The sequence below is a fragment of the Notothenia rossii genome (genome assembly GCF_949606895.1).
Source record: "Notothenia rossii genome assembly, contig: scaffold_283, whole genome shotgun sequence".
In the NCBI taxonomy this organism is placed as follows: domain Eukaryota; kingdom Metazoa; phylum Chordata; class Actinopteri; order Perciformes; family Nototheniidae; genus Notothenia; species Notothenia rossii.
In genome coordinates, this window is record NW_027640303.1 from 9,627 (window position 1) to 21,389 (window position 11,763).

Sequence of the window (11,763 nt, forward strand, 5' to 3'; positions counted from 1 at the left end):
TATTGTTAAGAAACGCAACACATGGTTTTCAACAGTGGAACGATTTATGTGAATGTCAACAGCAAGATCCCAAGCTTCTTTCTAGGCAATATTCATTATGTTGTATCTGTACCTTCAACTAACTGACCAATTTGGTGTATTCTGTTTGCAAGTCTGTGTTCAACATACTACTTGGAGTACGCTTAACGCGGCACAAGTCTGTACTGAACATGGACACGCAAAACTCTCAACAGGTCAGTTTTTTTTTTCATATCTGATTCCAAATCTTGCTGAAATATTGCCACACTGGAGATGTATAGTGTATGTAGTTAGGGGTTTAGTTATTGTACATTTCAATTGTGTTATTTATGTTAAATGTATTCAATGTATTCAATTTGTTCAATGTATTCAATGTATTCAATGTATTAAAATAACTACCCAAACATTGTATTTGTTAAATGTTCATTGTTCATTGTTATGTAAGTTATTTATATGTATGTAAGTGTTGTCTCGTGCGTATGTACTGTTTGTGATCGTTGTTGTGCCCTCACTCGTGGCCTGCACCTTGACGTGGTGAGTGGGCTTTAAACTAAGACAGGCCATTTATGTTTGAAATATCATGCTAATAAACCTGCAATTACAGAATTGAATGATAGTGGTTAAATATGTTCATGTCTTGCTGACATTATTTGTTATCCTTTTCCACATAGCCTCTCAGATGGATTCCTGTTTCATCTGTTGGTTTGCCACTGTCCAGTGTCTGCCAGCTGGCTCCCTCTCAGAAAAGTTCCATCTTCTGTCAACAGGAAGAAGTGTTGAACACTTGTCACTATATGAAGCTCAGCGCAAGTTCTTTCAGGAAGACTGGGTATGTATACATTCACTCCGCAGCTGCTTATAATCAGCTCATCACGGGCGCTGTCTTTATTACATTCACCTCATTCTCCAGCAGCCAATCACCGTGCTGCAGCCAAACTTTAAAATGGTTCTCCTCTCTCCTGCAGTCAGCTGTGATTGCAGGTGTTCATGCTGCCGCCCGCCTCCTCTCCACCCACCTCTGTTCATCATATCCAGAGCCATGAGAGCTAATGCAAAGACCTCATCACACCTCCTCTTCATCCCATCTCCTCATCAAATCCAGATCTTCAGCATCATCATCATCACCAGTGTCTAGACCCCGGGGGGTTCCCTATACGCTCACGGCTTTTCCCCCTTTAGATATAAGATTTCAGGATCAGGGTCTAATCGCCAAAGACTTAACATTTATCATATGACATGTGTCAATAAATGTTCTTTAAATGTTCTCCTGATTGAACTGTCTGGACTAGAGATGTTAAGATTCACCGATTCGCATCGGTGCACCGGCATAAACGTTCAAGATGCGAGTGCACCGGTTGAAAGAGTGAACATCGGCTACAGTTTGGGTTGAACCGGGTTGAACTCGCGATGCATCGATTGCGTAGCGTCTTTGCATCGGTAAAAAACCGATTCATTCATATAAAATCCCCTCATCTTGTCAACGCTCAGCAGAGACGATCTTTGATATTTGCTTCGCCACTACGGAGAACGAGAGTCTCAGTTATCAACACACACGGAAGTTGAGGAGAAAGAGAAACACAGCGCACCGAAAAATACCTACAAATCAAACGTTTGGCAACACTTCGGATTGTTCAAGAAAGACGGTGTAATAGTCATTTATGCTATATAGTTGACCGCAGGTCATGGAGAGTAATAAGGTATCCGTAGACCTTTATATGAGGTATCTTTATTACTTAACAGGTCTACAGCCATGATACATAGATCCGTCCTAGATGCGGACTTGCATACACACAGTATCACTCCGCAGCCGCACCCCATCAGTAACGTCCTGATGGTGTATGTGCGCGGCACTATTACTACAGACGGTCAACATGAAAAATCACTCGCAAATTGTTAACGATGCCGAGCCGCTTTAAAGTACACAAGTAGTACGAGGAACTTAGCGACATACATAAAGAGGCGACGTGGGGTCTGCGGCTGAAAATAGAAACCTGAAAGTGAGACATATGAGTTAAATCACTCAGTGAGGTGTTCTGTCAGAGAGAGGTGTTTAGCTTACAGCAGCCTGTGACGGCCAATAATAATTTAAATGTCTTCCTTACTGTAAGCAGTTATGAAATACCTGTTTGTGAAAGGTTATTTGTTTTCTTTATTGTTCAGATAGAAACGACTGCTTTCTGCTCACTGGTGAGTTAGCCTCTGAGTGTTAAGCACATCAGGCTGGCAGCTGTATGGGCATTGCTCTATGGTAGCTGTTATTTGCACATTGTTAATCATGAGCAATGCATCCTTACATTGTTTAACTGTGAGGTGTTATACAATTGTACTCTGGAGAGCTTTTAAAGGTAAAAAAATAAACGGCATGATGGGATGTGCAGTACCAAATATGTAAAGCACTTTTTTGTTAATGTATGATTTGCTGCATATAAGGAATAAAACAAAAATCCTCTGTCGTACCATATTGAAGTATCATTATTTTTCGCATCGTGTTGAATCGTATCGTCCCGAATCGCATAACGTTGAATCAAATCGTATCGAACTGTATCGCAACAGGGGTGAATCGTATCGTATCGCATCGCCTGGTGTTTCAAAGGTATCGTTAATGTATCGTATCGTGGCAACGTATCGAGATGCGCATCGCATCGGCCTCAGTGATGGAGATGCACATCCCTAGTCTGGACCCCATCCTCAACTTTTTTTCAAACCATGAAATGCCTTCAGAGGGCTTTCCTGTTGATCATGTTTGGTGGATTTTTTTATATAATAATTGCAATCAATATTATATATATTACCTTTTAATCTATATAAATTGTATTTACATTTGTTGTCACTATTTGTTCCACCTATGCGAGCCATCAGAGGTATACATGTGTTAACTGTGTTAATCTCTTTTAGGTTTCATTTCTTATTTTTGTAAATTTCTATATAAAATGCTGATTTCTACCTGAAATGCTTATGTATTTTTAATTACATTTTCGTAGAGCTTTGACTTTTTCAGCTGAATAAATATTATAACTCTAGATGGTTTTGTTCAGCATTGCCAGCTTCACTGTTGAGCTTTATGTTGTGCCCAGCATTCTCCTGTGCTCTGAAATCAAAATGTGGATAAGCATAAAACAACACTAAAATAAACACTACAATACAACTTGTTATTTGACACACACAAGGTTGTTAATTTGTGTGTATAGATATACAACACAGGCTATATATATATATATATATATATATATTAGTGGTGGGCATAGATTAATTTTTTTAATCTAGATTAATCTCACTGTATTCTTGGAATTAATCTAGATTAATCTAGATTAAAATGGCTCATTTGAATTCTGCCGAAGGCATTCAGAATATGTGTGCTACCCAAATAATGACTAAAAGTAAGTCTTTGAGAACGGGTTTCTCAAGCCAGGTGGTGCATTAGACCAGGGGCTCATCTCCAGTTTCCAAAATGCATCACAAACTGACAAAGACAGACAAAGTAAATTAGAATAATTTCACTACTAGTAGTAAACAACTAGCAATTATCAAGAAGCAAACATAACGTGGTGGTAATTAAAAGGCTACAAAATTAAATTATGTAATTTAAAATGACATAACGTAGCATACCTAAAGCGAAGGAGTGAAGTTCCCAGCTAGCATCGATGAGGTGTACTGTAACGCCGAGGTAGTTGTCGTTGTTAACGGACGTCCAATGGTCCCCAGTCAGTGCTACAGACCTCGCCTCTACCATCTTCTCAACTTTCGTAGCTTTCTCTTCTGCGTGCTGGTCATGTATTCTCCTCATGATAGTTCGCCTCGCAGGCAGTTTGTAAGATGGGTCACCTGTGGCCGCCTGGAGAACAAGCTCGAGCCCGTCATCTTCAACCACGCTAATGGGCCTGCAGCTGGTGGCAATCCACTGAGCGAGGAGACTAGTTAGCTTGGCTGATAGAGCTGTGCTGACGGGCTTGCCTCGGTTGCACTCAAACATAGTTGTTTGACGACGAGTCTTCCCCCGCGCTACATCAGTGCTCGGCCCGGCATCTTCCGCATTAGCTAAGGGATGCTTTGCGTTTAGGTGGTACTTGAGACTGGATGAACTCCTACAGTAAACTAATTCCGCATTGCACAAGGTGCAAACAACCTTATTTTTGTCGAGGTTTCCATCGGGAAGCTTCTTAAAAATAAATGTCCCCTGAAGCAAACCCCGCGGCTTCATTCCTGCTGTATCCATGTTAGCATGTCACGTTTAATGTGGCTGATTTGACCGGGGTCAGATCCATAGACAGTAGAAGAAACACAGGTCAAAGACTCGATCTCGCCCCCTACAGTGCAATTCGGCTAGGTATACATCCGCGCTAAATTATCAAGGTGAAAGTCATCATCGCTTGCGTAGTATAGACCCAGCTCCCAACCCAACTTTGAGAATAGATTAACGGCGATATTTTTTTTTATCGCCGACAAGAGTCTCACGTTAACGCAGCACGTTAACGACGATAACGGCCCACCACTAATATATATACAAGTATAATTAATACAACTGTTAATTTGATTAGAGCTTTGACACATATATATTTATATATCTATAAGTATGACGACTTCCTCGGGTGATATCATATGGTATAGCTAATTTATCTGGGTCAAATCGTGTTGTGCCCACATGGGCAAAACTGGAATATTCAAGGTAAAACTAATTCAGTACTGAACACGTCACATCACATCAACGTGCCGGGCGGCGCGGTCCCGTGGGTTAGATGCGCGTTCATAATGCAGAGGGAAATAACTCTCAGAATAACGTTATTAGCACATTTTTACAACTTGAGGAACGAATGTTTTTAATAAGGGCTATACAAGTGTTCATACTGGATAGTTTATTTAGTTTAAAAAAAATTATCCAACGATTTACAGACCATTCTTTCCCCATGTAAGTGTAGTACCGCCGTTTGGCCAGCACGAATATTTTCATCTGAGTTCGGCGCACTTCCTGGGGGCTTGATGGTACCCCGAACACATCTGATACCGACACCGGCGCCACGAGGGGGCAAAAGGGGGCATTGCCCCCTCAGTTGTATTATTTGCCCCCTCACTTTGAGCATCATTCATCCATCAAAAAGTACGATAAATGTCACAATTATTAAATAACTTTAAATAATTATTTTCCCCAATATACGTTACTATGTTTGGATCAGATATGTGGGCAGGCAGTCAAGCAACGTGTAAAAAAGCCTCAACCTCAAGTGAGCTTGTAGTCTTAATTCATGTTAGCGTGTGTGCTAGCTGTAAACACAGTCCACAGTCCACAGACCAAAACGTCCCCGTTTTCCGGGCAAAGTCCCCGTTTTCCGTGGCCGGTACCCGGTTGAAACTCCGGAAAATGCTCCCGTTTTTGAATGTGCATTAAAAAACATAAAGCAAGGTGAAATAAAATGTTAGATGTCAGTAAAAACCAGTCTATGTTAAAAACAGAGTAACAGAGTTGTGCCTGTTTGTAGCGTTAGCGTATTTCTTCTTCTACTACTTTTTCTTCTACCTCTACTTCTTCTTCTACTTGTAATTCAATGTAGTGATGTGTCGGTCGCCAACGAGCCGATTCCTTTGAACGGCCCTTTGGTACGAACGAGGGGAACCGAGTCCTACTTGGTGAAAGCCGTTCTTGTCATCGTCCATCTATGTTCCATCTTTAACGCCATTGATCTGTGGAGGATCTGCCGCGGTTTGAGGGCCTGCCGTCCACCCATTTCTGCTTCTGCTGGTGGTGGTTCCCACGGCTGAAGGCCGCTATCCACCTGCTGTTAGAGGCCTACTCCCACCTGTTGGGTGCTACTGTGCGGGGGAGGCCTGGTCTGGAGATACCGCGGAGAAACCGGAGTGTTGCCACACTGCTGATTGCCTATTTCCTTGCTGCTGTCCTGACGTGGTTTTGCTTCGGGAACATCGTGGATGCTGTTGAGCTGGACTGGGAAAATGGCAACTGTCGTGTTTCTGCTGTGCCTTTTTTTGACTGTGCTGGACAAGGAGAAGTTCGCTAGTCATCCTGACAATTCTGCTGGATGCGGGTCCGTTCTGCCGCCCGCAGTGGACATCCCCTGTACAGGTTCGGATGGGTTGCACAAACAATTGCTAGTTGCACTGTCGCGGACATTCATTTCGTCAAATGTCTGTCTTTCTCACATGCCTGCCACAATGGTCCTTCAGAATTGTTTTTTGAACTCTAATCTCACTTTTGCGAAGTTTGCTGGTGACTCTAGAACAGCTGAAAATGTATGTGTGTTGATTAAGAGGAAAAGGTGCTTGGTATTTTTATTGTTGTTACTATCAGGAAATGTACAGCCAAATCCGGGTCCACCTGGTAGTTTTAGTCAAATAGCTACTCCTGCTGATTTTAGTTCTAGATCGGGGTTAGGTTTAATTCATTTAAATGTGCGCAGTCTGTTACCTAAATTAGATTTTGTCCGTATTTGGGCGAGTTCAACTGATGCTGATGTCATTGTCTTATCAGAAACGTGGCTAGACAAATCGATCTTGGCCTCTGACATTTACATAAATGGTTACAATGTATATCGCACTGACCGTCCTAAAAAAGGTGGTGGCGTTGCCATTTATGTCAAAAATAAGTTTTGTGTAACAAAAATGGTTTCCAAATCTGTTAGTAAACAACTAGAATTTTTAGCTGTGAATGTCGAAGTAACAAAGGGTCAACAGGTCATGGTGGTGGGTTGCTACAGGGCCCCCTCGGCTGTCAAGGACTCCTTATCTTCATTGGCAAAACTGTTATCTCAACTTTCCTACAAGGAAATAGTGCTGCTTGGTGATTTTAATTGGGATTGGTTAACTTCTGTGTCAGAGGATTTTAAAAACCTGTGTACCTCTTTGAACATTACTCAGATTATAGACAGTCCTACTCGCCCAAATATTAAGTCCCCAAATAAATCCTCCTTAATTGATCTAATTTTAACAAATGTTCCATATAAATACTCATCTGTGGGAGTATTTGCTAATGATGTGAGTGACCACTGTGTTGTAGCCACAATTAGGGACACTAAGGTCCAAAAAGTTAAACCACGCATCATCACAAAGAGAGATAAAAAACACTTAGTGGAGCAGGGTTTTTTACATGATCTGTTTGATTTTGATTGGGGAAAAATCGATCTGTGTGCTGATGTAGAAACTGCATGGTCTTATTTTTATCTTGGTTTTATAAAAATTATAGATAAACATGCACCTCTGCGTAAATTTAGAGTGAAGGGACGAAACAATCCCTGGTTTTCTGCTGAAATGTCCAGTCTCCTTCATGAGAGAAACAATGCCTGGGCAAAGGCTAGGAAATCAGGCTCAGAGGTGGAATGGCTACGCTTTAGGCAGCTAAGGAATAGCTTTACTTCAAATGTCAAAAGTGCTAAGTCAAAGTACTATTTGTCAGTTACCACAGAAAACCTGAATAATCCTAGTAAATTTTGGAAAGCCATAAAATCGATTTCCACTGGTGATATCCCAAATGAGCTACCTCCGTACCTCACCACAGCATCTGGCATTATATCAGACAGGGCCACCATGCTAAATTGCTTTAATAAGCATTTTGTCTCTTGTGGCTCTCTGTTTAATTCTGTCACTGACTGTGCTTCTGCTTCTGTGAACGCTCCAGTCCTTGACTCTGAACAATGTGGTCTGGAAAACCCTTTCAGTTTTACTCCTTTAACTGTTGGTATTGTCCATGAAGCTTTATCCAAGTTAGATCCTAAGAAACCGGCTGGCCCGGACAACGTAGAACCTTTCTTTTTAAAGATAGCTGCAGATTTTATTGCTCCACCTCTTACTTCTCTTTTTAACCTCTCCCTCAGCACAAATACAATTCCTAAAGTATGGAAGTCTGCTTATGTCCTGCCTCTACTGAAAGGAGGGGAGGCAACTATTTTAAATAACTATAGGCCAATCTCTAAATTGTCAGTTTTGGCTAAGGTGCTCGAACGACTTGTGAGTGAACAAGTAAAGGAGTTTTTATGTATAAATGATATCCTGTCTAAACATCAGTCAGGCTTCAGGAAGAAACATAGCACCATCACTGCAACAATGAAAGTGGTAAATGATATTACTAGTATGCTAGATAATAAACAGAGTTGTGCAGCTCTGTTTATTGACCTTTCCAAAGCGTTTGACACCGTTGATCATCGTGTCTTAAAACAGAGGCTACTCAGTACTGGCATATCCAGCCATGCAGTGGGGTGGTTTGTGAACTACCTCTCTGAAAGGTCCCAATGTGTTCACTTTGATGGGCTGTCTTCTGAGTGGTTAAACATTGCTAATGGTGTTCCTCAAGGTTCTGTTTTAGGTCCACTTTTATTCTCCATATATATCAACAGTTTAGGTGAAAATGTGGATGAAGCTACTTTACATTTTTATGCGGACGATACCGTGATGTATTGTGCAGGTCCCTCCATTCAGGAGGCGGTTGTTAAATTACAGGCTGTTTTTAACATTATTCAGACTCAGCTCTCTGAACTAAAGCTTCTTTTAAATGTGGATAAAACCAAGATAATGCTCTTTTCAAAAGCTAAAAAGTCACCAGAGCCTGTTTTAGATATTGTATCAACGCAAGGAACAAAACTTGAAGTTGTTGCCTGTTACAAATACCTTGGTATCTTGCTTGATGACTGTCTCTCTTTTAAACTTCATGTCAATAACCTGCTTAAAAAACTGAGGGTTAGGCTAGGTTTCTTTTTCAGGAATAAGTCCTGTTTCTCGCTTGAGGCCAGGAAAAGGCTAGTCACTGTGACCTTTTTACCTGTGCTGGACTATGGTGATCTGCTGTATATGAATGCACCTGCCAACTACCTAAGCAAACTAGATGCTGCGTATCATAGTGCTCTGAGATTTGTCACTAACTGTAAAGCACTTACTCATCACTGTACATTGTATACCAAGGCAGGTTTACCATCACTCACTGTACGGAGGCTCAGTCACTGGTACACTTTTATCTATAAAGCTATGTTGGGCAAACTCCCGTATTATATCTGTTCATTGATAAAGCAGAAAGTTGCAAGCAGCTATTGTCTGCGATCGCAGGATATAGTCTTGTTAGATGTGCCAAGAGTAAGGACTGTCTTAGGTAAGACAGCTTTTATGTGCGCAGCTCCACTTGCTTGGAACAGTCTACAGGCAAAATTGAATTTGAGCATTTTTATTTCTTTGAATGTATTTAAGGCATGTCTAAATGAAATGCTTTCTGACACTCTGGGTATTTGTAAATGTTGAATATGTAAATATGATATCCTCTGTTGTTTGTATGTTGTTTTTATGTTTCATGTGGAACTAAATGATGCAGGTCTCCCTTGTAAATGAGATCGATGATCTCAAGGGACTAATCTGTCTAAATAAAGGTTTGAAATGAAATGAAATGAAATCGTTGGTCCGCACTCACTGCCTGGCAAAATCCACTCGCCTTTTAAAAAGCTTGCTTTTGTTCCCCGAACGTATTATGTGAAGACCCGCCCCTACTCTGATTGGTAGGTTTCAGTTTCAGCACGAGGAGTGAGATGGGTTTGGTTTTAAGCAGTGGTGTAGTGGGGAGGGGGGGGACCTCTGTGTCGCCTGTCAGCGCAGCCTATATAATAATAATAATAATAATAATAACTTTTATTTATATAGCGCTTTTCAATAACCCAAAGTCGCTTACAAAAAAAATTAAAAGTACAGAAAGGGGGTGAACAGGCAGAAGACAACATATTGGACAAGAAAATTGAACATGAACATTACATGAACAGGCAAAGGACAACACAGGGGGGGAGCAAGCATAGGACAACGAGCAAAAGACAACATAATGGAAAAGAGGAAAGAAAAAGTTGATGAATGTATGAATAAGAGATGCAGCGTGGGGTGAATAAGAGATACAGCGTGGGGTGTGAGTGAAGTCAGTGGGTTGGGGGGTAGGGTAAGTTGAAGGCTTGGGAGAAGAGGTATGTTTTCAGCTGGGTTTTGAAGGTAGACAGTGTGGGAGAGTGGCGGACAGATTGGGGGAGGGAGTTCCAGAGGCGGGGTGCTGATCTGGAGAATGCTCTGTTGCCAAATGTTTTGAGTCTTGATGGTGGTACTGTGAGGGAGAGAGTGGAGGAGGATCGGAGGGCTCGGGGGGGGTTGTAGGGGATGAGGAGGTCAGAGAGGTAGGGGGGGGCTAGGTGGTGAAGGGCTTTATAGGTGAGGAGGAGTGTTTTGAATATGATGCGTTGTTTGATGGGGAGCCAGTGAAGAGAGCGGAGAACGGGAGTGATGTGTTCACGGGTCCGGGTGTGGGTGAGGAGGCGGGCAGCAGAGTTTTGTACCATTTGGAGTCTATGGAGGGAATGGGAGGAGATGCCAGTGAGGAGGGCGTTGCAATAGTCGAGGCGGGAGGTGATGAAGGCATGGATGAGGGATTCAGCAGCACGGGGGGGGAGGTAGTGTTTGATTTTGGCAATGCGGCGGAGGTGGAAGTAGGAGATCTTGATGATGGAGCTGACATGGGGGTCAAAGGAGAGGGTGGGGTCCAGGATAACGCCAAGATTGCGTGCCAGGGGGGAGGGGGTGATGGTCGAATTCTCAATGGTGAGTGAAATGGGTCCTGTTTTATTGAGGGTTGATCTGGTGCCTATGATGAGTAGCTCTGTTTTATCACTGTTGAGTTTAAGGAAATTGTGAGTCAGCCATGTTTTTATTGAAGAGATGCAGGTTTCGATATGGGTGAGGGGAGGGTTGTGAGGGGATTTGGTGGTGATGTAGATCTGGGTGTCATCGGCGTAACAGTGGAAATCAAGGTTGAGGTTGCGAATAATGTGACCAAGGGGGAAAAGATAGCAGATGAAGAGGAGGGGGCCGAGGACTGAGCCCTGGGGGACCCCCTGTGTGACTGGGGAGAGGGCGGATGTGTGGCCAGAGAGGGAGATGAATTGTTGCCTGTCGGTGAGGTAGGAGGTGAGCCAGTCGAGAGCGGAGCCCTCAACACCCTGTTGGCGCAGCCTTTGTAGGAGGATTGAGTGATTCACAGTGTCAAAGGCTGCGCTGAGGTCTAGTAGTAGCAGGATGTTGAGGGCACCGGAGTCTGCAGAGGAGAGGAGATCGTTGATTACTTTGACCAGGGCTGTTTCAGTGCTGTGGAGTGGGCGAAAACCAGACTGGAGGGGTTCATAGAGGTTGTTGGACTGGAGGTGGGTGTGGAGCTGGGTGGCGACAATACGCTCCAGTGTTTTGGAGAGGAATGGCAGGTTGGAGATGGGGCGGTAGTTGGAGAGGTTGGCTGGGTCAAGGGTGGGCTTTTTGAGGATGGGGGTGATGGAGGCAAGTTTGTAGATGGAGGGAACAAGACCAAGGGATAGAGATTGGTTGAAGAGGGTGGTGAGGTGGGGGATGAGGACAGGGAGGCAGGCCTTAGTTAGGGTCGTAGGGAGGGGGTCAAGAAAGCAGGTGGTTGTTTTGGATGAGGTGATGATGGCTAGGATGTGGGAGGAGTCAACAGGAGAGAAGGCAGTGAGGGGAGGGAAGGGCGGGTGGACTGGGAGAGGAGGGGGGGCGTGGGGGTTGGAGGAGATAGTGGTCATGGCAGTTAGGGAGCTGTTGATTTGTGAAACTTTGTTGTTGAAGGCGAGGAGGAAGGAGTTGCATAGGTCAGGGGAGGAGGGTGGATTGATGTCAGGTGGCTGGAGCAATTTATTGATGGTGGAAAACAGGATGCGGGGGTTCCGGTTGGTGCTGTCGATGAGGGTGGAGAAGTGGGCAGATTTGGCGGCTTGGAGAGCATCA

At 43.3% G+C, this 11,763-nt stretch overlaps 1 long non-coding RNA gene across 1 annotated transcript; it reads left to right on the forward strand.

Annotated features, from left to right (window-relative positions):
* The first annotated feature begins 548 nt into the window (after positions 1 to 548).
* LOC307026825 lies at positions 549 to 1,282 on the forward strand. The gene is made up of 2 exons (XR_013804462.1): positions 549 to 847; positions 984 to 1,282. It is a non-coding gene; the product is annotated as an uncharacterized lncRNA (long non-coding RNA).
* Positions 1,283 to 11,763: the final 10,481 nt, after the last annotated feature.